Source organism: Rhinolophus sinicus, chromosome 14, assembly GCF_057876585.1.
Source record: "Rhinolophus sinicus isolate RSI-liver-muscle chromosome 14, RSI-T2T, whole genome shotgun sequence".
NCBI lineage: Eukaryota > Metazoa > Chordata > Mammalia > Chiroptera > Rhinolophidae > Rhinolophus > Rhinolophus sinicus.
The window spans coordinates 103,875,539-103,902,623 of NC_142514.1; the positions used below are offsets into that span (position 1 = coordinate 103,875,539).

General features: G+C 47.6%; 1 long non-coding RNA gene across 1 annotated transcript in view; it reads left to right on the plus strand.

Annotated features, from left to right (window-relative positions):
• Positions 1-1,348: 1,348 nt before the first annotated feature.
• LOC141572424 (uncharacterized) overlaps positions 1,349-27,085 on the plus strand; it is a 69,785-nt gene continuing 44,048 nt past the window's right edge. Inside the window, exons 1-3 of the long non-coding RNA XR_016018480.1 lie at positions 1,349-1,605; positions 5,025-5,137; positions 24,535-24,602. This is a non-coding gene — a long non-coding RNA (uncharacterized LOC141572424). The remainder of the gene's footprint in view (positions 1,606-5,024; positions 5,138-24,534; positions 24,603-27,085) is intronic.

A 27,085-nucleotide genomic window follows, 5' to 3' on the forward strand; every position in this document is an offset into this window, starting at 1 on the left:
ACGGGGTTTTGGAAATTAATTTGGGGAATGTAATCAATAATGTTGTAAAGATTTTGTAGGATATCCGATGGACACTTATCTCATTAGAGAGACCACCTCAAGGAAGATGTAGATGTCTGATCACTGCATTGTACACCTGAAGCTGAAGCTGAACAATAATGAATGTCAACTACAAGTTTGTATGTATGTGTGTGTGTGTGTGTTTGTGTGTATGTGTGTATGTGTGTATGTATATACTTACAGGAAGCGGAGTACAGCATTAGGAATAGAGACAGTGGAAATGCAATGGCTCTGTGGGATGTCAGAGAGATAGTGGATGGGGGGAGGGGGGTTCACACAGTGTGAGGGATATAAAAGATAAACGTCTAAGTATTACTTTGTCTTGTGCACCTGAAACTAATTAAAAAAAGAGATAGATTGGCAGGGGAAAAAATAGATACTAACTCAATTAAAAGTAAGACGGATGGAATATTTTTCTCTTATTTCACAATGCCATGGCACTGGATGGAGGGGTTGGTCCTCAGCCTTCTCTGGAAAATAAGGAGGCTGGATTGGATGAGGCAGTTATCAGTTACGGGTGGGAGAGAGGCATGCCTGTGATGGCAGAAAAAAATAATCACAGGTGGATAACCGCTTGGCTCCATGAATTAAATGTTCTAGGATTATAAAGACTGGATGGGGTATGGGTTGGCGTCCTGGGGTACCTGGCAGCAAAAAGGAGGGGCCTAGCTCCGAGCTGCAGTGCTTATTCTACTGGCCCCTACACAGTCCCCTCCCAGAGCAGGGTTTCTGTCCCACAGCTGGAGGGAAGGGAATGTCAGTGAGGAATGGAAACCGTTTTCTTACCTAGAAAACCAGGAAGGGGGTGTGGGCGAGGGAAGGCCATGGAGGGCTTCAGACCCCAGCACTGAGCTCAGATGCTGGTTGATGAGCTAAAAATATAGCTATAGATATGCTTCCCTCCCCTCACTGTCTTAATGTAGTTTTTAAAATAAGTCATTTTCTTTCTAGTTCTCCCTTTCCACTGTCATTTATTTCAGTTTTTATCTTCACAACAAAAATTCCTTCCAACTTTTTCCCCCCTCTCTCCCTCTAATGCTCTTCACTTTCAAATGCTAATAATCTCCAGCTGTAAAAGGCTTAGAAGTGGCTCTAGATTGTTTGATCTTTGGCCTGTGATCTGCTTTCATCTCTCTGCTTTCAAATGTTACTTTAGATTTACTTTAACCTATTAACATGCTTGGTATTCATAGACACGCGCTCTCCAAATCAGCTTTCCAGCCACCCCCACCCCCCGTTATAACTAGACAAGGAAAGTGAAACTCAGCGTACAGACGTTAACTTTGGCAGCATTGAAGAAGGAGGCCAGAGAAAGAGAGCTGTGTAGAGAAGGAAAGACAAGTCTCCATTGCAGAGCGTGCTGCCTCCCGGCTGGTTAGACCCTGTCTAAATCTGCACTCCTGGAGCCAGAACGGGGAGTGGAGAAACTGAATTAGTGCTTAAGATTTCTTGCTCCCTCCGTTGTGCTGGAATGTCTGGCGTGTTCGTTTCCACAGGAAATGCGAGGCATGAATATGGATGAAACTCCTCACTGAGACCACAAGGGTATGGCTCAATTATTTGCCATATAAAGTAGCACATGAGGATTCTTTGCGCTTGATCATTTCCTCTCTCTGTGTGTGTGTGTGTGTGTGTGTGTGTGTGTGTGTGTGTGTGTTTGCACGTGCATGTGTGTGTTGGGGGGCTGTGTGCACGCAGTTCTGGGAAAGGTCCCTAAACCTCATCAGGAGGCACCTTTGAAAGGCATCATGTCATTCAACCCCTTCCTGAGGCTCTGCTTGCAGCTAAGTGCTTAGAGGTTGTTTGGGAAAATGAGACCCCCACCCCCCACATCCCCCACCCTTATACACGCACACCACCCCCCAGACACACACACACACCCACCCCCACACACACGCACGTGTAGTAACAGCTGTGACTCCACAGCCTCCAAATTAGGCAAAGGACAGAGATCAGAGGAGGACTGTTGATATAAAAATTTCTGGAAAACCTGAGTAGGAGCCATCTCAAGCTAGACTGATGGCTCCTTTCTCCTGAGGTTGCTCCCTTGCCTGGGAGAAAGCAGATGTCCCTGTCTCCCTGAAGGAAAGCCTGACCCAGTTACCTTGGATGGTGGCAGCTTAGTCACATAGCAGGAGGCTGCCTTAGGCTGGACTGAGAGGGACACTGGGGGAGCCCAGCCTCCTCCTGGACAATCTCCCCGTAGAAGAAAAGCTGTCAAAGCCACTGGGGTCAGAGGTGTACAAGGAAACCTCACTTGGCATCAGGCAGTCTAGAGTCCAAGTGACTTAGCCAGTGACTTAGCCCCTCTGATCTCAGTTTCCTCATCTATGAAGTAGACTTCTTATTTCAAAGGTAGTCGTGATGGCACAATAGTTCTAATAAGGATTATAATTGTAATTCATTGAGCACTCATCGTGAAGCAGGTACTGTTCTAAGTATGTTATTAATATTAACTCCCTTAATCCTCTACTAATCCTCATTTAACCCTATGAGGTGCATACTATTCTTAGCCACATTTGTAGATAAGGAAACTGAGACATAGTGGGTTTAAATAATCTGTACAAGGTCACACGGCGAGGGCTATTATGTTCATTTTAGGCTAATTAGGCTTCTGGGTCATGTGAACTCATTTACTTACCTCATTTACTCCTATAACATCCCTCTGGGTTGGTATCAATGCACCTACTTTATACAGAACCTAGCAGTACTAACCAGGTTCTCTGCCACCCAAGCCCACACTCCTTATCATCATGGTATGCTGCAAAGATGCTTTTCAACTGCAAAGGGCTTAAAAATGTCAGTTATTATTATCTGCAAATGTTGGGGATTTCTGCCAAAGGGAAAACTTTTGTTTGGTGAGATGGAGGCCCAGGGTGCTAAGGAAAACGAGTGGTTTCTAGGCTGTTCTCTCCCTAGTATCTTCTCTAGGGCATACCAGAATCTTTTTGTTGTAGGCAGTCAATTGCTTCTGGTCCTGAACAAAAAGGAAAGGGAGAGCAGAAGTTACCTCACTCTGTACCCCAAAAGAATCAGCACAGGAAGGGAGTGGGGACCAGGGACCTGCTGTAGATCAGTGGACCACTTAGAATGAGCAGGCTGCCATATCCCAGCTTCCAGTGATGGATGTGGTAAAGGATGGTAGGCTTGAAAGGCTTCCTATGGGCAGGTGGGGGAAGCTCTTCAAGGTTCCCTGGCCCATTGAAGCAGAAGGGAAATGGACCCGATCTGAACACTGTCAGGTACCAGACACGCGTAAAGTATTTCCACACCTATCAGCACATTCAAACTTCACACCAGCCTTGTGAGTTAGGCATCCATCCACATCATCATTTTGCAGATGCTGAGAGTTTAAGTGACTTAAACATGGTCACTCAGAAACTTCCCTTTACACCTCACTGCCTCCCTTAGCTCTCGGCAGATACCGTGTTTTCCTGAAAATAAGAGCGGGTCTTATATTAATTTTTGCTCCAAAAGACGCATTAGAGCTTATGCTCAGGGGATGTCATTCTGAAAAATCATGCTAGGGCTTATTTTCTGGTAGGTCTTATTTTTGGAGAAACACAGTATAGATTGATAACAATAAGCCAGTCTTATATTGGAACGCAGCTTCACGGGCCCTCCTGAGGCCTAAATACGAGTACCCCCACCGTCCCAATTCAGATCCTGTTTAACCAGGCACTGGGTTTCCCTCGGGCCAGGCCTGGGTCAGCGTGTGACCTGCTAGACCCCAAGCTTAGAGTATTTCTTCTTTTCACTCTCTTTGGGATTTGTCCCCTCCCAGCTTGCCTGGTCTAGGAGTGAGCCCTGCATGTTACTTCCTGTGATGAGATAGAACTTGGCTCTTCTGCATACTAGCTGTGTGCCTCTGGATAAGTAATTTGGCTTCTCTGCGCCAAAGTTTCCTCATCTGCCTAAGTAGTGAAATAGTGGGCTGGTCCTAATGATCTATGGCCCCAGGGGTAACGGGGCCCTGGGGGTGCCATGCCTTATGCACAGCGCATTGGACTATTCTGGGGGCGGTGGTGGGCATCACACTATGTCCCTACTTGTAGGGCTTGCTGAAGGCTCGTGCTGGTGATGAAGGCGGGAAGGATGTTTGTATCCTCTGCTTTTCTGGCTGCAGTGGAGCTCAGATGCTCTGCCACCTGCCAGATGCAGTAGGTAATCTTGAACACCAGCGGCTGTTTCCAGATGTGCCTGCCCAGGAGCATGATGAATGCTGGAGGAACCCAGCTTCTGCTGTGCATTTCCCACCTGAAATCCAGAAGATGGCTCTTCAGGCCAGGAAGAATCCTTCTAGGTTGCCATGGGAGTTGGGGAGATGTGGGGTGTTGGTTAGGACTCTTGTTCTTGCTCCTCTGTCACTTCCTTTGATGCCAGACTCACAAGGAGCCCAAGAAGCTGGGAGGGGCAGTGGGCACCGAGGGAGAGTCCCCCTTCTTTCACACCCACCCACCAGCCCTTAGTTACTGGAAAGAGCAAATGCAAATGGATCTAGTATACAGTACCCAGAATACACTGCCATGCTTCCTAGGGGCTCACTGTAAGTTAAAGCAGGCTCCTCCTGGGGGCTGACATTTTCCCTGGTTCAAACAACATCTGCGCCTCACCGAGCTTGGTGAAAGGTGAAGGAGCCAGTCACTGTCACCAGAGACTCGAGTGAAACAGAAAAAGCCAGCTTCACATGTCCCTCCCACCTGGAGGGAGTGCTGAGCCCACACATGCACTCATATACATGCATCCACATGCAAACACTTTCACAAAAACTCACGCCCACTCAAGCACATGCACGTGCATACACATGTCTGCCCATGAACAACAGGCAGACGTCTGTGAATTAGAGAGGGTCTGTCCTCCCCCATCCACACCCCATTCCCCCCTCAAGGAGGGCAGAAGCAGGAAGGGCTGCTGAGGATTTGAAATAAATGCATTCTTAGGAAAAGGATCGTCTTTCTCTCCAGGCTCCAGGCCAAATCTCCAAATGAAATCAAGCTGGGAAGAAATGAACAACCGAGGTGCACAAAACAATGTGAAAAAGAAACTCTGAAGAAACGAATAATAATATAAAAAAAAGGTGAGAGTTATTTTTCAGCTCACTGGCTTTCTGAAAAGTAATATAAAGTTGGGCAGCATCTTCTTCGAATCGACCTTTCTGAGCTGAGACCCAGGCCACACACACATCTCTTTCCTCTCTTTCTATTACGCGAAATTTGTATGGTTTCATCTCCTCAGATTTTCTTTCATTTGTGCTCCTGTGCAACCCCCTGTGTCAAGGGCTTGTTCCTAACCCAGCGGCCCTGCCATGCTGGGAACTGTAACCCGGCTCCCTGTGGGGCTGAGAATTGATAGCCTCCCTTGCAGCTCTCCCCATTCTGGGCCTTGCTGCCCCCCAGTTCTGTCCCCCTCCCTGCCCAGAAAGGGCTGCAGACCTCCTCTTTTCCCCACTCTCTACCAACCTGGCCTCCCAGCCTTCTTTGTTTCCAGGAGAATTCTCTTATGTGCTCTTCCCTCAACCAGGCTTAGAAAGAGAGAGACTGGACCCGCTGAGGGGCCCAGGGTCCTGGAGCCAGGAGGAACAGAACAAATATTTAGTAAATGCACGAAAGAGCAGATGAATCAACAGATGATTCTGCCTTCTTCAGGGTGTGGAGGAAGAAAAGTTTCCATTTTAACAGGTCCAAGTAAAAGGTTTAGGAGGGGGAGATCTAGAATATTCAAAGCAATAAAGACATTCTCTGTAGTTCCAGTCAGTTCTCCACTAGAACTGAAGCTGGGAGGACTAATGGTGTCATTTTGCCTCTTCTCTTCTGCCACTTCCAATGCCTGGACACACATGTATGTGCACACACACAGACATATGTACAAGCACATTCATGAGCTCCTCAAACACATCCATATTGATATACATGCACACAGCCCTGAAATGAACAGACATATGCACCCCTCAAACACTCACAAAGGTGCATGCACCTCAAACACATCCACAGAGATGCACACACATGGAGTCCTCAAACACACACGTACACCCTGCAAACACATAAACACGTGTGCACACCGCTCAAATAGACCCACAGATACATATATGTGCCTCTCAAACACACACACACACACACACACACACACACACACACGTACACTTTCTTCTGCATGGCCAGCTTCTAGAGAAGTACCAATGTCTTTTCCAGTGAACCATGTCTACTCTCAGCTTCTACTTCCTGCCCTGAGGAGGTGGAGACATTTATGGTCTGTATCCCTATTCACTTTTTCAATGAACACATCAAATAGAGTGTGACCCTGTGGTTTGTTTGCGGCAAAGATGAATGAAGGATGCATGGCTTAGATCAGTATGCAGGTGCAATGGCTTCAGTAGTACCAGTATGGCACCTGTCCTGGATCCACTCAACAGAGATAAGAGCACTCTGTGGTTGTGTTTTGGGTGGGGAATGGGGACATTGGGGTGTAGGTAAAATAATTGAATCTTTCCTTTGGAAGAGACTAGGAGATCTAGCCTGGAGATAGGTCATTCTGATACCCATCACCTGGTGCATTCCTCTGTCCTCAATCAGTTGTTGAAGCACAGGATGACCTATATGAGGGGGTCATCACATGACATGACATGAGGTGTGAACTACTGAGTGCCAACAATACTAATAACTGACATTAGTGAATCTTCAGCTGATTGCAGAAGTGCTTCCTCCTTCATTATGTCATTTCTATAATCACATTCACCTTGTAGTATAAATAGACAGGTATTAGTGGGCCTTTCTTATAGATGAGGAATGGGGCATTCAGCTAAGGTGAGCACCTTGCCAAATGTATCAGTCAGGCTAGGCTAACTGCTATAACAAACAGCCCCTAATCTCAGTGGGTTAGTTCAATAAAATTTCTCATACATGCTTCTCTTCAATGAGAGTTGGTAAGGAGGCTCTGCTTGATGTAGTATTTCAGGGACTCAGGCTTCTTCTGTCTTGTGGTCCTGCTGTCCTTGAGGTAGCTGGAGTGTCTTGATTTGGCAGGTGGATGGGAAAAGCAAGTGAGGGCTGTATGTGGGATGCTTTTTATGGGCCAGGCCTAGAGGTGGCACATATCACCTCTGCTCACATTCTGTAGGCTAGAACATAGTCACATGGCTACATCTAATGACACAGAGGCTGGGAAATATAGTCCAGCTGTAAGTCCAGGAAGAAAAAGAGAATGCAGATACTGGTGAGCTCTGCCAATCTTCACCACATCCAGAATCACACAGCTAATAATAGTGGAACAAGTTCTTAGAGCTAGGTCTTCTGATTCAGGTACAGTGCTTTCCCTTTGCAATGCTTTTACTTTGAAGTACTAAGCTTTACCAACAGAGCCCTGTTCCTGGTCCTCGTTCCAGTTCTTGATGTCCTTACATTCATAAGAATATAATGATAAGACAATAGCATCTCCCTATCTATTCTGTTATGCGTGCTAGCTTTTTTAACCCTCATTACCACTTCATAAGGTACATAGTATAACCCTACCATCTAACTGAGAACATTGCATCTCAAAGAGATTAAGTAGCTTCTCTGAACTGTGGGAGGGTGCAAATGTGAGTCTATGGCTTTCTGGCTCTGGTCTCCCATCTTTCTCCCATGTTGCAATATCTCCCACTGGACATGGGATTGGAGGTTGGGTAGGTAAAGAGTTAGCTTTCTTTATCCTTCAGGTCAGACTTTCCTGAGGAAGCTTAAGTAGGATGCAGTGGTATTAGTCGTGGGCAGAGTCTTTCCTGCCTTTCTGCTCTGGGAAGCATCTGGAAGAATGTGAGGGTCTGGGATACCTGGAGATACTGACGGCACTGGGAACTGAGTTTTGGTTATATGAGCATGAGTAAAGCATCCTGGGTTAGGAGTCAAGAGACATTCTTATGCAAACCCAACCATAGTTAACTCTGTATCTCTGGGCATCTCACTTAAAATCTCTGAGGTTCAGTACCACACCCTCCCTCCCCTGCAAATTGGAAATTGTGGCCTTTATCCTCATTCCAGATCCTACCAGGCTTCTAAGCCTCCTAATGGGCTTCCCAACACCACACGGTTTCTCTTCAAATCTTTCTTGTACATCACTGATAGAGTAATCTTCTTAACCACACATACACATTTCATCATGCCTGTCATCTGCTCAACAAGTTTCACAAGTGCCGTAAAGTCCAAACTCCTAAATTAGCTCACATATTTCCTTATACCCTGACTTCCCTAAATAGATCGAATGCTACTGCCACACTGCCCTTTTCCTTTCCTGGAGTCCTTTGCCAGGTCGCCCCCATTGCCAGCCTACCTGTTACCATTCTAAGATGCCTCTCTTGATGACCCTGTATACTCTTCACTCTTGACATCATTGCCTTTGCAGCCTCATGCAGTGCTTCCTTTGGAGGGACCTCAGTGCCTGGTCATCTGAGAGTGTTTCTTATTTTCTTCACCAAATTGTGAGGTTCCTCAGGGTGTGAACTAAGTCTTGGGCAATTTGCACCCTTGCATACAATGGCCCTCAGACAATAGTTCACACATGAAAAGATAAAAGATAGCAAGGATTTTAAGTGATATGCAAATGAAAGACTTGGCTGAAGGAGTCATCAGTAACACCATTTTAACTGTTTTCTGCCGGCCAGGGATCATGAGGCACCTCCCATCGCCTGGCGGGCTGGTAACTTCCTTGGCTTTCTCTGCAAGGTCACATAGATGGGACCGCAGATCAGAGATGAGTGGCACTTTGGGTTGTATTTGCTTTGCCCACTGTGGGGTACAAGCCCAGGCTTCCAGCAGCCTAACCTGGGAGGTAAAATCAAGCAGGGCACATGCATTTGGGGAGCATCTCGAATTGAGCTCTCTTGGCTTTTTGCCCACACTCAGCCCTTCCACACCAGGCCAAACTATAGGCTGAAGCCAGTAGAAAAAGTAATAGATTGGAACCAGGATGCTCAGGTTAAGTGGGCTGCTTTGTGGAGCTCATCTATAATCCTGCTGGAGCCCAGAGAACAATACGTTAATGAGAGACGACGGCACTGCTCCCACCAGCCATCCATCCTTCCTCTGTCTGTAGGGCCTTCCCCATGGACACGCCAGCCCACTCCCTCCTCTGAAAGAGATTTATTCATTATCAATGTTTGTTTGTGAGAGGGACCTGGTGGAGAGGGAATGAGATTCAGAGAGGGATGGGATAGGAAAGAGGCAGAGCCGAACCTGCTGGCAGCTGACGAATGGGAGTGTTTGGGGGCTGGAGATGGGGTGTTCCCAATTAGGAGGGTAAGGCAAGCTCACCTGGTTGGACGGGGGAAGAAGTAAGCCAATGAAATGAAAACAAATTCCGTAAATATGTCTAATGAGTGGTTCTGGGAATTTTAGCTTCGGACCTATCTCACTTTAAATCACAAATAATGGGGAAAAGAAGATAAGGAACAGATAAAGCCCCTTGATCCAATGCCCACCCTAGTGCTTACACTTAGAAAGCACTCAACATGTACTTGTTAACTGAATAAATAAATAACTTTTGTGGCAGCCAGAAGATTTAGGTCAGATATCATGAGCAACTCACTGCCAAGGAACAAAAAGTAGTAGGAACTAGAAAGATTAAAACAGGGTTCTGGGATATTTTACCCAGGAGTTCCTTGAAAGAAATATATTTCACTTTTTCTGGGTGCCACCCTCCATATATCACGGGAAATCTGGAGAAAATGGGAGCGAACCAGCTCTTCTCTATATAGTGTGGCAGGCTGAGGAGGGAAGATGACACTATGTTAGAGATGGCAAAGGACTAGCGGAGCTGTGGCCCACTGACCAAAGCTCCAAAGAGATGAAGAGGGGGTGAGCAGTGGGAGGCAAAGTCACTGCTGTGAAGACTTGTCTCACAAAAGTGACAGGAAATGCCTTCTCTACGCTTCTGCTGCCCAGAAGAGGAAAAGGGGAGGTGGGGAAGTGAGTTGCCCAAAACCCCACAACTGGTGTGTACCAAAATCTTGTTGTCTGAAGTGTGCCCCTGGGCTGGCAGCATCCCATCACCCAGGGCCTTGTTAGAAATGCAGAATCTTGGGCTGCACCCCAGAAGTACGGAATCCAAATCTACATTTTAACAAGATGCCCATGTGATTTCTGTGCCCACCAAAGTTTGAGAAGAAGTCAGTTAGATCATATGCCTAGTTCTTAGGGGACAACGTGGGGTTTTAGGGTGGGAATCACTATGGTGGACTGAAGTTGTGCTGATACTCCATTGCCTGGCTGGGTGACATGGGGCAAATCACTTAGTCCTTCTGGGCCTTAGTTTACTCATTTTAATATGAAAGGATTGAACCAGATCAGTGAATTTTAAACATTAATAATCATTAGAATTATCGGAAATGAAAGGCCAATTCCTGGCTCTCCCCCCAGAGTCTCTGTGTAGGGCCTGAGAATTTGCATTTCTGGTAGGTTCCTGCTCATGCTGCTGCTGGTCCGGGAGCACACTGGGAGCTGCCTGACCGGGTGGTTTCGAAGCTTCCTTCCGATTCAGATGTTCTGTGGGATTTTCCTTCCCAGTTCACTACTCTTCCTCTGCACAGTGGCACCCACCTGTCCCCTATCGTTTCCTGCTGCCCCTCCTGCTGCAGCGAGTTAATGTCATTTCCCAGAACACTGATGAGCTAAGGCTTATAAAATGCATGAGAGGCAACAGAAGAGAAGTGTTATCCACAAGATTTAACAAGAGTCCTACGAAACACAGCAATAAAACCTGGAAATAACTATCCATTTCCTATAACAAAATGTCTCATTTCCAAGTCCATAAACGCTCCCCCTCTAGATCAGCAGACCCATCTGTTTTGTAAGCATGTATAATTATTAGCACCATAAAGCCACTTTCTATACCTAATGTAATTATCAGGAGCCAAAATAACACCAGGTAAAGGCGGAGGAGGGAGGAGGAGACTTGCTCAGACTACTGCAAACCCAGACTATTTCTTTAAAGAGAGAGAAGTAGTCACATGAGGAGATAATGATTCTTTATGGTGATATTATATTTCCTATGGAGGCCTTGGGGACAGATTTGCAAATAAGACTGAACTGGCTCATCTCAACGTAAAGAGCAGTTTCCTGCCATGTGTTAGGGATTTAGGCCCTACTGGGAACTAGGAATTAGGATCACCTTGCTTCCTCTACCACCAACCATCAGGTCCTCTGGAGGCCCCAGGGGCATTGCCTTGCATCCAGAGGCACTTCCAAAGCCAGTTCATTTCTTTCCTTTCTTTTGCACTTCCTCTGGAGGAAAAAAAAAGTTTGCAATGCTACTCTGAGATATTAGCCAGCAAGGGATTCATGGTTCAAAGCGAATCAAGGACTCTTTGTGTCCTAGTACACTGCCTTGGGGGAGCTATTTAGTCACCTGTTAAATGAACGAGTGAATAAATGGTCAAAGTGGTGGATGAATGGACAAGGTGCAGATGATGACAGGAACTGTTATTAAAAGGGAAGAAAAGTATACTCCCCCTCTTTGCATGTCTTATTTGTGATGGGGTGTGGGGCAGAATAAGGACCAATGAGGCATTATAGACAGGCTGATTCGGATTTACCGTATAATAAGCAAAATAGCATTGGGGCCCTAAAAGCTGTCCAAATGGAATAGAACAATTTGCATAGTGGCGAGTTCTCCATCACTGGGGATTTTCCAACAGAGTCTGGGCAACCCTTTCCCATGAATCTTGTCCAGGAGGTTGTGTATTAAGTAGGAATGAGGGGGTGGGAGTAGATAATGAGGAGAATATTTATTGAGCATTTACTATGTACTATGTAACACTTAAATCTTTACTTATATATCTCGTTTAATCCACTCACCAAACCCATTAGATAGACGCTCTTATTCCTATTTTTAAAATAAGGAAAGCAAGCTCAGAGATCCATGGTATTCGTCCCTGCCACCCAGCTAGTAAGAGGAGGTGCAAGGATCCAAGTCAGGTCTGTCTGCTCCAAAGTTCATCTGTCTTCTACAGTGACTTGGAAATACTGTGCCAAGCTTCAAAGTCTTCCGTGCACTTGTTGGAACTGAACTTGACATGCTTGACTCATGAAAACACAGGCTGCTGCCCCTGCTGGCTGAGATGCTGGTCTATCTTGTGGATCCATCACTGAGAATTCAAAGCTCTCTTAAGAGGGCCTGTTGTGGGAAGCGACTGTTTTCAAGGCAGTTCTCTTTCGGTTCAAATTTGTTTGTTAAGCTTCTGACATCTACTCATCTGCAGATTTGCTTGTCTGCCAGGTTCTAAAACCAACATGATCATTTAGGGATTTCATTCTCTGTTCTGGAAATCTGTGCTGTGGCTCCGTCATTCTCCTCCCCACCCCAGGGAACAGGCTCCTTTCTCCAGCTATCACACCGCCCACATTCGGGGCTGACTAGAGGAGCGTTTCAGCTGGGCAGGGGCAGATGGCTGGGGCTACAGACTGCCCTGTTGTCACTAATTTCTAGAGACAGGAAAATCCCAAAGGGGCTGGTGGCTCAGTCTGGAGAGAACTGAAAAGTTGGTGGACTGACGTGCTTTCTGAAGCATCTCGGCAGCCTTTGGAGGCAGCTTCGCGCGCGCGTGTGTGTGTGTGTGTGTGTGTGTGTGTGTGTGTGTGTGTGTGTGTGAGACTCCAGTCTCTGGCCCTTGTTTTGCATGCCAACATTCTCTGGACACCCACCAGATTCCTTCTCACCTGTGTGCCTCTGGTCCTATCTCTCATCTCTCTTTGCAACTGCATGATAGGGAATCCTTCCGCCTGTGCTGGGGGAGTAGGCAGTGAAGGAGGGCAGGAGACAACTTGTCTGCTGGTACCAGCCCACCACCTTTCCTCTCTGAAGTCCACCCCCTTCCTTTTGTCTCTGCTTGCCTTTGCATCCCGTTCCTTCGAATCCAACTTAGTATCATGCTGGGGTAGACCCTAGCTAGACATGGGCACCAGTCAGGCCCCTAGGAGGGCATCTGCTTCTGCTGATAAGTACCCCTGTCTTTCTCCTGCCCTCCCGTGGGGCAGAGGTGTCCTCCCCAGTGAGCCATGAAATTAAAGCAAGGAACTGGGCATTGGCAAGGGGCCTTCTCACTGGCCCCAGGCCTGCTCTGTCTCCATGGACTCTTGCAGAGTCACTGCTGACTGATTAAAAACGAATCCTTCTTGCCAAGCAAAACAGTGTTTTTTGTGGAGTCAACCCCTTAAATGAGATGGAAAATTGGAACCCCAGGGACCCAGAACACAGTTGATAGGAAGGAAGGACTTTGGGGTCTGAGAATCGATTCTCCCTCCAGGCTGTGGGAGGTTTCAGAGCAGAGGACTGCATGGAGGGCAAACCTGACCCCGTTTGCCTCACGCCTGTGGTTTACCTGCCTAGCTCAGTGTATTAATCTGCTAGGGCTGTTTTCACAAAGTATCAGACTGGTGGCTTAATCAACAGAAATATATTGTCTCACAGTTCTGGAGGCTGGAAGTCCATGATCAAAGTGTCAGCAGGGCTGGTTCCTTTGATGGCTGTGAGGGAAGGACCTGTTGCTCCAGGCCTCTCTCCTTGGCTTGTCGATGGCTGTCTTCTCTCTGCGCCTCTTCACACTGTCTGCCCTCTGTGGGTGTCTGTGTAAATTTCCCCTTTTTATGACAGTGGTTGTATTAGCTCAGGCAGCCATTAACAAAATACCATAGATTACATGGCTTAAAAATAAAAATTTATTTTTTCAGAGTTCTGGCGGCTGAAAAGTTCAAGATCAAGGTATGGCAGGGTTTGTTTTCTGGTGAGAGCTCTCACCAGAGTGCTTACAGAAGGCCCCCTTCTCTCTGGGTTCTCACATGGTGGAGGGAGACAGATCTGGTGTCTCTCTTCTTATAAGGGCACCAACCCCATCAAATTAGGGTCTCACCTTGATGACCTCATTTTATCTTTATCATCTCTTCACAAGCCCTATCTCCAACTATAGTCAAATTAGGGGTTAAAGAAACATAGGAATTTTGGGGTGACATAATTTGGTCCATAGCATGAGTCATGTTGAACTAGGGCCCACCCTAATGATCTCACTTCAACTTGATTATGTCTGTAAAGACCATATTGCCAAATAAGATCACATTCTGAGGTATTGGGGGTTAGGAATTCAACATATAAATTTCAGGGGACACAATTCGACTCATAACACTCAGACTCCACTGGCTCACTCTACCACCCTGGAATCAATTATGAAAGAGACTGATGGCTTCTTAAAAATGTTCCCCTTACTTAACACCATCTGTCTGGTTTGCTGGGAGCAAGGGACGGGAATAGTCCCCTCACCAGCTCCGTTTTTCTGAGGCTGGACATCCCAGGCTTGGCTCAGTAGTCCCCACCTCGCGAGTTGCCAGCTCTACTCATAGCTGTCATTTCCCATGTCATCAGCTTGCCCACTAGGGCCACTCCCACTCTGGGTGACCTGTCTCTTAGTTACCAGGAGTTAAGGAACCACAGTATGCAGGTGGCCAGTTCAGGTCTTGCTGGAGACATCTGGGCAGAGCCAGCCAGAGAGCAAGAGGGAACACACTGAAGAGGATTTGGGGTGGAGTCTGTGGGGAGGGTCAGAGAAGGGGGGGGGATGGAGAAGAAGGGTGAGAAGAGAGACAAGTGGGAATCAGATTCTCCTTCATTCCAAACTTGCTGTCACAGCCCTGCAGAAAATCTTTTATCCACACTTTTCCCTCATAATAGGATTATTCAAAAAAACATTTAAAAGAAGAGGAATGCTGTTTTCTTTTAAATCTTTATTTAAGAACACAAAGATCAGAATTTTCTTTTCCAGGTCAACTAGCCCTTATACCTTTATCATTCTCCCATGACTTCCTTCTGGAGGCAGAGAAGGCAGCCTCTACTGTTATCAAGAGGCCCTGCAGCCATACTGTGCTTCTGAATCATGGAACTGGGCCACAGGGTCAGGGTGTTGGGCTCCTCTTCGTTCCCTTCAGCCATCTACAAACTCACATCTTGATGTCTCCAGGTCTTGGCTGGACTCTTCTCCACCTTCCTCCTCCCCATCTCCACACAGCTCTCAGCATCATAGTGTAAGGAGAGCACAGGGTTGGGGGTTAGAACTCACTTTACTCGCCATGTGACCTAAATGGGCAGGGGACAGCAGGGACATGAAGGAAGGTAGATTTCACATGGTTCCTTTGACTCTGGCATTCGCCCTGGCTAACATCTGGGGAGAAAGATGGCTGCAGGATGCCCTCCCCACCTCTATCTTAAAATCATAGACCCTGAAACATAGAAGGAAGGGTCTTGGAAAGTATAGAACTCATCTCCCTGCTGGGCGTGTAGATGCTGGCTATGGCCCTGCTTTCATACATCCAGTAGCTGGGAAGAGAAGGGTGTTAGAACATTTCTTCCAGTGCTGAGTAGGAAACGTCTTGTGTTAGTCAGAGTTCTTCAGGGAAACAGAACCAGTAGGATATGTATATGTCTATATCTATATCTAGTCTAGATAGATATAGATATATATCTTTCCATATATATTTATAATCTTTCCATGTATACATATATTTTTGAACATATATGGATAGAGCTCTATTAAAAGGAATTGGTTTACGCAATTATGGAGGCTGACAAATCCTCTAAGATCTGCAGGATGGGTGGGTGGGCAAGTTGGAAAGCAAATGGTTTAGTTCCAGCCTAAGTCTGAGTCAGGAGAGCCAATGGTGTAATTCTAGTCTGAAGGCTTAGTAGGCTCAAGATCCAAGAAATACTGATGTTTTGATTTAAGTCAAAAGGCAGGTGAAAGTCCATATTCCAGTTTGAAAGCAGTCAGGCAGGAGAAATTCTCTTTTACTTGTGGGGGGTTCAGCATTTTTATTCTATTTAGGCCTTCACCTGATTGAACGAGGCCCACCCACATTAGGGAGGGCAATGTGCTTTACTCAGTCTACCAATTCAAACACTCTCACAGAAACACTCAGAATAATGTTTGACTAAATGCCTTGGCATCCCGTGGTCCAGTCAAGTTGACACATAAAATTAATAATCAAACTTTCTTTCTCCCATTCCCCAATAGACTGGGTACCTGAATCTGGTCTTACAGGGGAGGGGACAGCCCCTCAGTGGGGCTCAGGGTGTTCAGCCCAGTCTACGGTTTCTGGAAAGAGGCTTGAGTACTCCACCTGGAACATGCTCCCCATTGCCATCGGCTGCCTCTCTGCCGTGGAGTGGCAGATCCCCTCTCCTCAGCTGAGCCAGAGGAACATCCGCCATGCCCGTGCCCTGCCCCCACCCCTCTCCAGTGCATCCAGCTGTGGTCCCTGGCCAGAAATATCAGGCTGGCTGGCCTGCGTTTGGTTCTAGGTTAGAGCAGACAATTGCTCTCAGGATAAGGACGCCCCTCTCCCTGCCCGTCCCTTCTGTGTCCCTCTCTGCTTCTGGATGAATTATGGGAAGAATGGAGGGGGCCAATATGACCCACATCCTGAGACTGATCTTTGGAGAAAGAAAATAAGAAAACTCATCCCATACTTGTTTCCTGCTCCTACTAGTGGCCTCAAAGAGGGAGGGAAAGGGGGCTACCTACTTAAATGCCAAAGGATCTACATGCATCATATTCTTGAAGCTGCATGAAAACTCAGCATGAACAAATCTCAGCTCTATTTTAACCACAAGGAAAATGATGCATGGAGAGTTTGCTAACTGCAGGGGCCAGGATTTGAATCCAGCTTTGGTATACTTTAGAGCTTCCTCTTTCTGCTACATTGTGGGAAGTTACATGCTTGTGCAGGCTCTGTAAACTGTATTGCCTCGGGGTTGAGGGGCAGTGCTCAGGTTTAACAGAATTCCAACAATATCAGTATAGTTCTGCCCAGGTGCCCAGGAAGCTCAGCTGTCAGCCAGCAAAGGAGTCACTGCAGGGGTGACACTGCTGTGCTGTGTCCTCTTCAGTAGACAGTAAATGAGGAGGCTGGAGGAGATGACCGCTAAGGGCCCTCTTCTCCAGCTCTGTCAGGTGACATGGAGGATTCCAGAGCAGTCAGCCTGAGGCTCCTTCGTTTTGTTGGCACTGAGGGAAAGGAGAGGTGGGGGAACAAGTGGAGAACTGACCCAGCGTGCCTTAGGGTCTGCAGTCCCTTCCCCCCGTTCTGTGAGAGCAGGGGTGGGGTGCCTTGCTTGGGGAGGAGGTGTGGATGAGAGCCTTTGCAAAGGGCACAGCAGAAGTGGAGCCTGCCTTCCTGTTTGTCAGGGACGCAGCCAGCCTGTGTTGAGCAGTGACTTAGGAGAGGAAAGCAAATATGAGGATTTTGAGATGGTCTTTGCATGCTTTCTCCTTTGTTTTCCCTTGCAGGGAGAGGCAGCCGCTATGGTTCCTCTAAATCTTGGCTGGGAAGAGCCAGGGAGAAGTTGGAGGGGGGATGGCTTATGTGAGATGAGAAGCCTGAAGCCATGTTAAGCTGAGCTGGGGAGCAGCTGATCTAGGCCCTTCTTAGTGAAGCCCCAGCTTCTCCCGAGAGAATGTGAGCTGACCTTTTCGGATCCCCTTGCTTTGATTACAAGGGGCTCTTTAACAGGAAGTGTCATTAATTTGGGAATCTTCAGGCTGGAGGGGCCTAAGTTAATCCCCCAGATGCTCCTTGCACACCTGTGGAGACGGGGACCTCACTATCCCACCTGGGAAATCTGTCTCCCAGTCCTTTCATTCATCATTCCAGGGTCTCCTGAGCCCTGGAGCTTTTCTCCTCCGTGCACTGTGGTACTGCATGCATGTGCTTGTGCTCTGACCGCACGTGTGCATTTACTTGGAATACCATCGCTCTCCTGCGGGAATGGGGCCCGTGCTCTGAAATGACTTCCTGTGTTAGGCATTTCGTCTCATCAGCGGGACTGTAAGCTGCCTTCAGCAGGACCAGATCGTCTCTATCTTTTATATCCCACATATGAGTATTCACTATTAGGGGGCTGAGCATACGGCAAGTGTTAAATTACTACATGGTGGAAAGAAAGACGGGAGAAAGAAAGGAAGGGAGGGAAAGAGAAAGGAAAGGAGGCAGGACGGAGAGAGGGAGGGAAGAGAGAAAGATTTGCCCCCAACTTTTTTGTCTACTAGACAACGGATCCCCACTTGGATTGGGTCTCCTATCACAATCAGTTGCTCCTGTCTAGGAGGTACCCTGGTGTGGGGGCAGCTCCAGGCTCTGGCCTCAACACCCGGGTTCCAGTTCTAGCCGGTGTGGTTCCCAGGCAAGCAATCCTGGGCAAATTACTTCTCTGAGCCCCAGCTTCCTCTCTGTAAAGGGAGAATAAGAATCACTCTCCTCATATAAGGTTGTTGTGAAGATCAAATCGGATCAAGAAATCTCACTCTCTGTAAACTGGGTTTCCTTAGGTACGGGGTGGGGGGGTAATCTTCAGGGTTAGCCCACAGGGAGACACGGTGCCAACAATAATGACGCTGTTATTATTTGATTAATTTCTACTGTGCGCTGACCACTGAGCAGTTTCCTTGTATATGCTGTCTCAGTATATGGCTTACAAGGTGGGCAGTTTACCAGAGGAAAGCTTAAGTGACTTGAAAAACCAGGATTCAAATCCAGATTGCTAATGTCCTCTGAATCCAAATACACTCTACAGCATCAAGCTGCTTCCCATTAAAGGACAACTGGGGCCATTAGGAGGGGCACTTAATGAGGTGGTGGAGGGTATTTTGGACTGAAAGACTAGAGAGACTCTAAATCTTGTGACTTTTATCACTTCCCCATCTAATAGGGCAAAGCAAATATTCAGGGCTCATTTTTTTCTGGGTTTTTTGACATCTCTTCTCACCCTAAGTGTCTCATTTGTAGTCAGATTTGGGTCTGCTGACCAGGTGCTACTTTTTTGCCAAGGAACCAGGGATGGCTGCCTAAAAGATGTGTGTTTCCAGGAGCCCTCAGTCGGGGTATGTCTGTGTGGGTGCTGGGGAGGGAATCTAGTAATCAGGCAGAACAAGGCAAGGAAGACCTGGCTTTGAGACACTAACCAATTGATCATTCGGGAAATTTACTAAGCATTTACACGTGCCAGGAGTTGTGCTAAAACCCTGCGGGATTAAAGAAACCACAAGCTCTGGTCTTTAGGAGTTTACAGATTGGTGAGGAAGACAGGTTTGAAGGCAGATGGAAGCTCCTTATGCTTATGGACGAGCAAGGGAGGGGAGAGAGGGTGGTGGGAGTGTGTGTGTGTGTGTGTGTGTGTGTGTGTGTGTGTGTGTGTTGGGGAGAGAGCCTCTACCCAGAGGACATTGGTGGAGGGGGTATACCTGGGTCCCTCTCTGGAATTTTCTACCCCAGCCGCCCCCCTCGGGCCTGATTCTCAGTTTAAGTCCAATAACTTTGGTCTCCAGTTGTTGCCTGCCTGCCACGTTCCAACTCAATCATTCTTTGAAATTTGGAGCTGTAGCTAAAACGCCTTTGCCCTGTAACAGGATTTTCACAGTCTCCACAGCAGCGGCTAACGTGGCTCATCACCTGCTGTTGTAATCTGCACCGCTAAGCCCCGGGCTCCAGGCGGAAAGCTTAACTCGCCTTGCTGATTCGAGCTCACTTTTCCTGGCATCGGAGCTGCATTTCAGGAAGGGGAGCTAATCCGCTCCCCCTAACTCTGCACACGGAGTCATTTCAAAGGAAATACAAATGGTAGAGGGAGCTGCAGCTCCTTCAGGGAGGGGCTGTGAGAACCTCCTTCCCTTAGACCTACTGGGCACCAGGAATGATGCCTTGGGGTCTGTGAATAAAACCCTCTTGTACCTTTTCCTGAAGTGGGTGGGCAAGGGAGCTGAAGGGGCTGATTTTCCTAAAGGTCATGTTTCAAGGACCGGCCAGTCCTCAGTGTCTGTATTGGGAGACTTGTCTCTATTAAAAGGGACAGTGACTTGTGAGCAAGAGTGACTGCACGTGCATTTATTTGCCCATTGTGCCTGATTGAACACCTAGAACCTTTTCCTGAAATCATAATAACCACTGGTAACTTTTTGCCCTGTACCTCCATCTCTGAACACTTTATACTTCTGAGGACCAGAGCCCAGAACACCGAGAAAGAACATCTGACAATAGAAGTTCACAAAGTGCTTGTTGAATAAATGAGTACTAGCATGTTAGCTCAGCTTTGTTCTAGGCACAAGGCTGTGTACTTAAAAACCTGGAGAAAATGAGGTCACGTGTGGGAAAGCAAACTAGAAATAGGAAAACGTGAACGCCTTGGAGTCAAGGACCATGCATGCATACAAGCATTCATTCGTCCAAAACAATTTTACTGAACCTAACATGTGCCAGGTGATTTTACTAGCTGCTGGGGATGTAGCAGGGAAACATAGACAAACATTCTTGCCCCTGTTCTACAGGAAGGTCCTGGACAAACAGAACAATGAGCAGATTTTAGCTTCATCTAAGAAATAACTTTCTGGCAACTAGAACTGTCCAACGATGAAATGTATTGCCATGTTAGGTAGTAAGCTCCCAGTCTCTTGAAAAGTTTGAGCAGAGGCTACATGGGCATACCCTGGAGATACAGAGGAGGGGGGTGCAGTAGGTCCTATGGATACCTGCCCATATCTCCCTCCCCTTATCTCTTTGGTGCATACTAGCCGACTTCCAAGTGCCAGTACCTGCATTTCTTTGCCTGATAGCTCTCTCTGGCCCCAGAGTCTATTTTGCTGCCCACTGAACAAGCTGAAAGTGCTAAGGAATTAATGCCCCCTGGAAGCAGCCTTTTCTATGTCACCTGGCCAGAGAGAGAACAGCGCCTAGGACTGAGCAGGCAGCTAGCGGCTCTTTGTCTACTACCCATTAGGCCTGGCCACCATAGGCCACAGGTGTAGTATGATTAAGCCACGTTTTCTGGTGGGGAGTGGAGAGAGACACAGGGTCTTCAGTAGGTGTGATAGACCTGTAATGTGCCACCCAGATCATCCTTCAGTGAAGGACTCGTTGACCGAGCTGCTGGGGAAGTGATCAGCAGACAGACTTCAGCAATCAACAATCAACCCCTTCAGAGATGGTTCCAGCTACACAAAGCTTCCCACCCATTGTCATCCCCGTTTTGGGGTGGCCCTCATCCAATGACAGACTGATGCAGGAATAAAAAGGCTTGGCTGCCTCAGCTGGATTTGGGACAGATCTGAAGGGCCAGTCTGGGCTGCCTAAGGCTGCTGTTGGCCTGTGTGGAAGCTGGGCTCCAGCCTCTGCCCACACTTCCTCCCTATCCTTTCCTTCCACTGGTGTGGCTCTCATAGCGTCCTCAATAAGCACCCTGCTACCTACCCTCCATCTCAGATAGGCTCCCCAAGGAACCTACCCTGTGGCTGGGGAACATCACCATCCGTGGTGCTCAGCTGAGCTTCTGGAGTCGGTCTGCTAAACCCTGTTGTTTCCCAAATTGTCATCTCTACAGCAAGCTCTACGTCCCTTAAAGAGTGAATTTGGGGCCAGGCCCAGCTCCTTCCCGACTGGGTCTTTGTCTTAGATTCTCAACGAAGGGTTTTCTGTGTACAGGCTGGTGGGGGTAGGATGCCTGCTTCCCTGATGGCCATGCTCCTTCCCAGCAACAGACACACACACCACTGCGACCGTGTTGCATGTTGATACCTCAGGCATTGAGCACCCAGACAAAACTAGTCAGGGAGCCCCCCAAAACATGACACAGTCATGGGCCCCAAAGCAGCATCTCTGGATCGGAGGTGCATTCCAGCAGCTGGGACTGTGATGGGAGGCTGCTTTATTAGATCCCATTATAAATGGATGATTTGCCATCTGCAAAGATAAATGAGAAACTTAATGCAGAGGTATCCTGTCTGGGGAAACTAGAGAGTTATGGATGTTAGCTTTGTAGCTTTATGAAAGTACTTTCTTATAGAAACTGAAATGACCAAGATTAGATTGAATTAGTATGTACTGGTATGAGCTCTTTCTCCTCCTATCCATCTTGATTTTTTTTTTTTAAGGGGAAAGATTTGCCTCCTGTGTGAACATTTCATAAAAATGCAAATCCCAAGTTTGGGTTTGTTAATTAGCAGGGTTGCCTCCTGGTGCTAAAGAGGCAGCTGCTCAGCTGGAGCTATCTGTGCGGTGGAGAAGGAGGTGCCCTCTGCTGGTTTCCCTCCCTTGGGGTTTCTTCCCTCCATCCTCTCCCTTTCCCTGGAAGCCAGGTACTCCTCTCACCTGTAGAGTACAGATGGATTATTGAGACCTCCATCCAAGCAGCTAGGTTTCTGCCCCCACTCTGTAGGATGGGATCTCCCCATCCCACACAGACCCCACTCACCATCACCGGTTTTCTCAGCCTGAACTTTAGACCCAGGACCCAGGTGGGTGGCAAGGCTTTCTGCCAGCAAACACATCTTTTAAATGTCTGAGTACTTTTGATACCGAGCACAGTGCCAGGCACTGGGAAAACAACACGAACATGCTGAGGCTCTGCCTTTGAGATCAATCTCATTGAGGGGAGAAATGAGGATACAGATAATATCCAAACCAGGACTGTCTGATAGAACTTTCTGTGATGATGGAACTGCTCTATATCTGTGCTGTCCAGTGTGGTGGCTTCTAGCCTTGTGTGGTTCCAAGGCAGTAATTTAAGAACAGGGTTCGGGAAAAGAATTTCAGGCTTAGTTTTTCAGCCAACGCTTCTGGATTCTCAGGCAAATTGCTTCTGTGATTTAAGCCTCAGTTTCATCTTCTGTAGAATGGGGTTATTAAAACCTGCTCTGCCTCTCTAAAGTATTAGAGCCAAAACACCTAGTGTTCATCTGGCCCAAACTCCTTATTCTGTGGAGGAGAGCAAGGTCATGATCTGTCGGTCTGATGGCCGGCAGGGACAGAATCAGGCCCCTACCTCCTAATCCCTGGCTTTTTGACCCGAGCAGGCTGCTGCTACGGGTGCTGTGGGGATTGCATATGAAAAAAGGAAGGAGATTCAAAACTGTATTTAAGATCCTGAGCCTTCCGGAACGATGGTGGCTGGTGAAACCGCCCACTGGAGCCCTAGTGGCTCTTCAGGACCAAGCATTAAAGTCTGGCCCACATTTGAAGCTCAGAGGACTTAGGTGGAAGATACATTATCTGTGTTATGACTCACTTCTCTAGACCCAGAACACACCACAATGTCAATATCTGCCCCAAACATCAGCCTGATGAAGGAATTGCAGGAGTCAGGCTGCAGAAGGAGGAGACAAAATACTGTGTCTACTAGGAGGTAAATGGGGGTTCCAGATCTGGGGGGCCCTGAGAGCCTCTCAGATAGTTTACTGGGCTTGGGGATTGGCTTGTTGAGGGCCCAGGACCCCTATCAGTGAATGGAGTGTTTCCGCATGGCCTCTGAAACTGCCTTTGAGCCAAGGAACTCTGCATAGTAGAGAGAGGGAGCCCCAAAATGAAATAAGAGTGGAGGAATCCTCTCAGTGGCCTCCAGGGGAGTGTCAGCACAAAACCAGAATTTGAATGAGGCTTTGAATGCTGGGTTGGGAGATGAGAGGGGCCAGGAGCAGTTAGTCTCAGGTGGAGTAATTTAAAATTTAAAACACAGATTAAACAGCTTCCTTCTCATGATGACAAGCACCACACAGTTCCTATCCCAAATCTGGGGGGCTTTCTCGGTGAGGTGCCTGAGATGCGTGGAATGAAAGGACACAGGCTACCTGTGTTCACCAGCCAGCACTGGACTGAGGCCTCGGGGCCCCAGTAGGCTACCCCTGTCTCACTTTGATCCTCTGGGGCCTCGGGGACTCTGCCCAGGGCCTACCAGTCCCTGCGCTATCTCCATTTCAGGGTCTGTCCAGTGTCCAGTAAGGCTGCTTGTGCTGGTGGGAGCTGCTGCTTCTATAATGCAAGTATCTTTTAAACCTCTTGCCTACTGGTTCTTTACTTTGGGCCTGGGGAAGGTGAGATCTTGCCTCAGCTGAGACGTGCTTCTTCTTAATGCTGGCTTCTAAATGTCCATGCTGAGGCAAGAGCAGAACTGGAAGAACCTGAGGAATACTCTCAACCTTCACCCTCCCTTTCCATTTGACGGAGGAAAATCTGAGGTCCCAAGGCAGTGACTTGCCCAAGGTCATGCAGCTTGTCAGCTGCAAAGTTGGAAATGAAATTCAGGATGGCTAACTCATCCAATCACCCAATCAATAGATTTTAAATAAACACCTAGTATATGCCAAGGACTCACAAGCCTAGTGGACAATAGAGAATGAGAAGATATGGTCTACATTATAGGAGTTTGCCTTGGAGTCAGGGAGAATGAATATGTAATCCTAGATTTTTATAAATGTTATGAAGGAAAATAACAGGATGATATGAGAGAGAGAAGTAGGGTTGGGGGTTACTTTCTAGACTGGGTGGCCAGAGAAGTGTCATCTGAAGAAGCAACATATCTGCAGGATGAGGAGGGGTCAAGTAAAGATGGGGAAAAGAGTGTTTTCGGTGGTGGCAACCGGGGAGGAGAATGGGGTGGGGGACTTCCTTTAGGTTAATTGGAACAGCATCTGCCCTTCCCTCCCAGGTGGCTATCTTCTCTGGTCCCGGCTGCAGAGGTCTAAGGCCACAGCGTCAGCTTGCTTCCTCCTCCAGGTGAGTGTGATGAGCCTGGCTGTGGAGACAGACCTCCCCAAGCTTTCATCTACGGTGGCAAAATAACTTGGTTAACCTCATGCCCTCCCACAGGCTGTCATAGTACCATTTCACGGTTACCAGCACTGGATGAGATAAGGCATGTGAAGCCCTCAGCACCCACCTGAGATAGTGCAGATGCCCAGTCTAGCTACTGTTATCCTCATTAGTTACTGGGTCAGGTCTCCTCCATTAACAATAGTTAACTCCCTTGCCCTGAAATAAGCTCTTCGACCTTCTCCCATGACCTGCTGTCCTCCAATTTTTTAAGAATAGACAGTACAGGGACATTAGTTTTCCACTTGGTGATGGCCCAAGTGTGTGGCCTCAGCCAAGTCACTTTTGTTTCCCAAATCTGTTTTCTCATCTGTCAGTTGATGAGCTTGTTCTAAATCTGAACTTCCCAGCAGGTGTGCTGTGGCACAGGGTGAGGCCCAGACAGGTTACCTGTACGTTGAGATGAAGAGTCCCTCAGCCCTCGAGACGCCGGGGTGGGTGGGGCGGCCTCTGTCGGGTTTCCCCCAGCTGGGAGTAGGCAATGCCATTTGCTCCAGCGTGCAGAACAAATGTGACCATGTCTCTGTGTGCCATGACGTAAAAAAAGTTGAGAAGTCCTGGAAATCATCCCTGAGGTCTCTACTAGGTTATCGCTGACATTCAGTAAGTCATCTTCCAGCTTCACACTGTAACTCTTCCAAGAAGTCTGCCCGACAGCATCGTTCAATGACATTTCTCCGTCACGGTCTTCTTAGCATTTATGAGCTGCTTTAGCCGGAAATTAATTAATTTGTACTTCTTAATATGTGGCCTGTGGATTGTTTCTTATAACAACGACTACTTGCCGCTGCTGCTGCCACCATTGATGGAGCATGCAGGAGCCCGACACCTCACGAAGGGCTTTGGCATTCACCTTCGCAGCAGTGTTCTGGTATATGCGGGCACTGTTGGTGCACAAAAACCCGGGGCTTAGATGGTTTGAAAGAGTTGCTCAAATTCTAAGTAGCAGAGTCAGGGTTTGGATGTGAGTCTCTTGGGTCTGATGAAGCCCATGCTCTTAGTTAGTTAAGTAGTATGTTTTTGTGTGTCCTCTCTCCCAATGAGATTGTGGCTATCCTAGGAAGAGGCACTATGTTTTCTGCTTTCCTTCCATCTCCCCGCGGCTCAGGACTATGCTCAGTACTAAGAGCTCAATGATTACTGCAAGCATGCCAGATACTTCAGTATAAACAGAAAGCGGGAGCCAGGACAGCCTTCTCTGGGTGACAGAGTGAAGGCACAGTTGACCTCCAGTTTTACCTAGGCGAGGGAGGTGAGCATGTGAAATCTTATAGGCACCACAGCATAGTAGAGCAAGCCCACATAACCTGACCTCTGGTGCTTTAGGGTAAGAGGATCCTTCCAGGGAAGTCTGGCTCTGGAGAGTTCCAGGAGCCTGCCCCTGAAACCAGGAACCCAGCTGATGAGAGCTGGTCCTGAGGTGTTGACGCAGCTTAACCCACAGCCTTTCCAGGTCTCTCTTTGGGAGAGAGAAACAAGAGTCAGCGATTGGCATCTGGGATTATTGGTCCTGGTAACATGGAGTGCAGTTCAAATAGCCAAGCACTCTCAACCCTTGCTCTCTCCTTTGTTCCTGGAGTTCACGTCCTCCTAGTTTGTAGATCGATCTATACCTGGCCTTCTCACTGTGTGGGCTGCCAGTCAGGTCCTGTGAGGGATTTACATTTAGACTCTTGGTGAGTTGTCCATGAGTGGCCCTGGGCAGCCCTCACCCCACTTGTCTTTCAGCTGAACACCCAAACCACACACATACATGCTGTGTGGTTAAGAGTCAGACAGACCTGAATTTGACTCTCTGCTCCAAACCTAGAGCATGTTCCCTTGCACAAGTTTGCCAACATTCACTCAAGAAGTATTTCCTGAGCACCTCTATGTGCCAACTACTATTCTAGGCATGCAGTGGTATAGTGGACATGTGGACGAGTGGTGGTAAAGGACAAGAGATACTATAGTGTGTAGAACAGGACAGATAGGTGCGTGCTTGGGAAGGTGGTCAGGTAAGCCCTTTGATTTGAAACCTAAATGATGATGAGGAGGTAATCTGGAGAAAGAACGTTCTATTGAGACAGAGGGCACAGCCAGTGTAAAGGTCCTGGGACACAAAGAAAGATGACATGTTCCCCAGGTTTATAGCTTGTTGCTGTACGTGGCAAATGAAAAGGGATCAAGAGTGGAAGTAGGGAGACTGGTTAGAAGGCTATTTATTGGAAAGGTCCAAGCCAGCAATGATGATGGCTGGGGTGAGTTATAGTGGTAATCTGAATCTCAGTTTCCTTATTTACAAAATGAAGATGACAACAGTACCTACCCTACAGGGTGGTTGTGAAAATTAAATAAATACATGGCATGCAATAAATGGTAACCATTAGCATTAATAAAAACAGTAA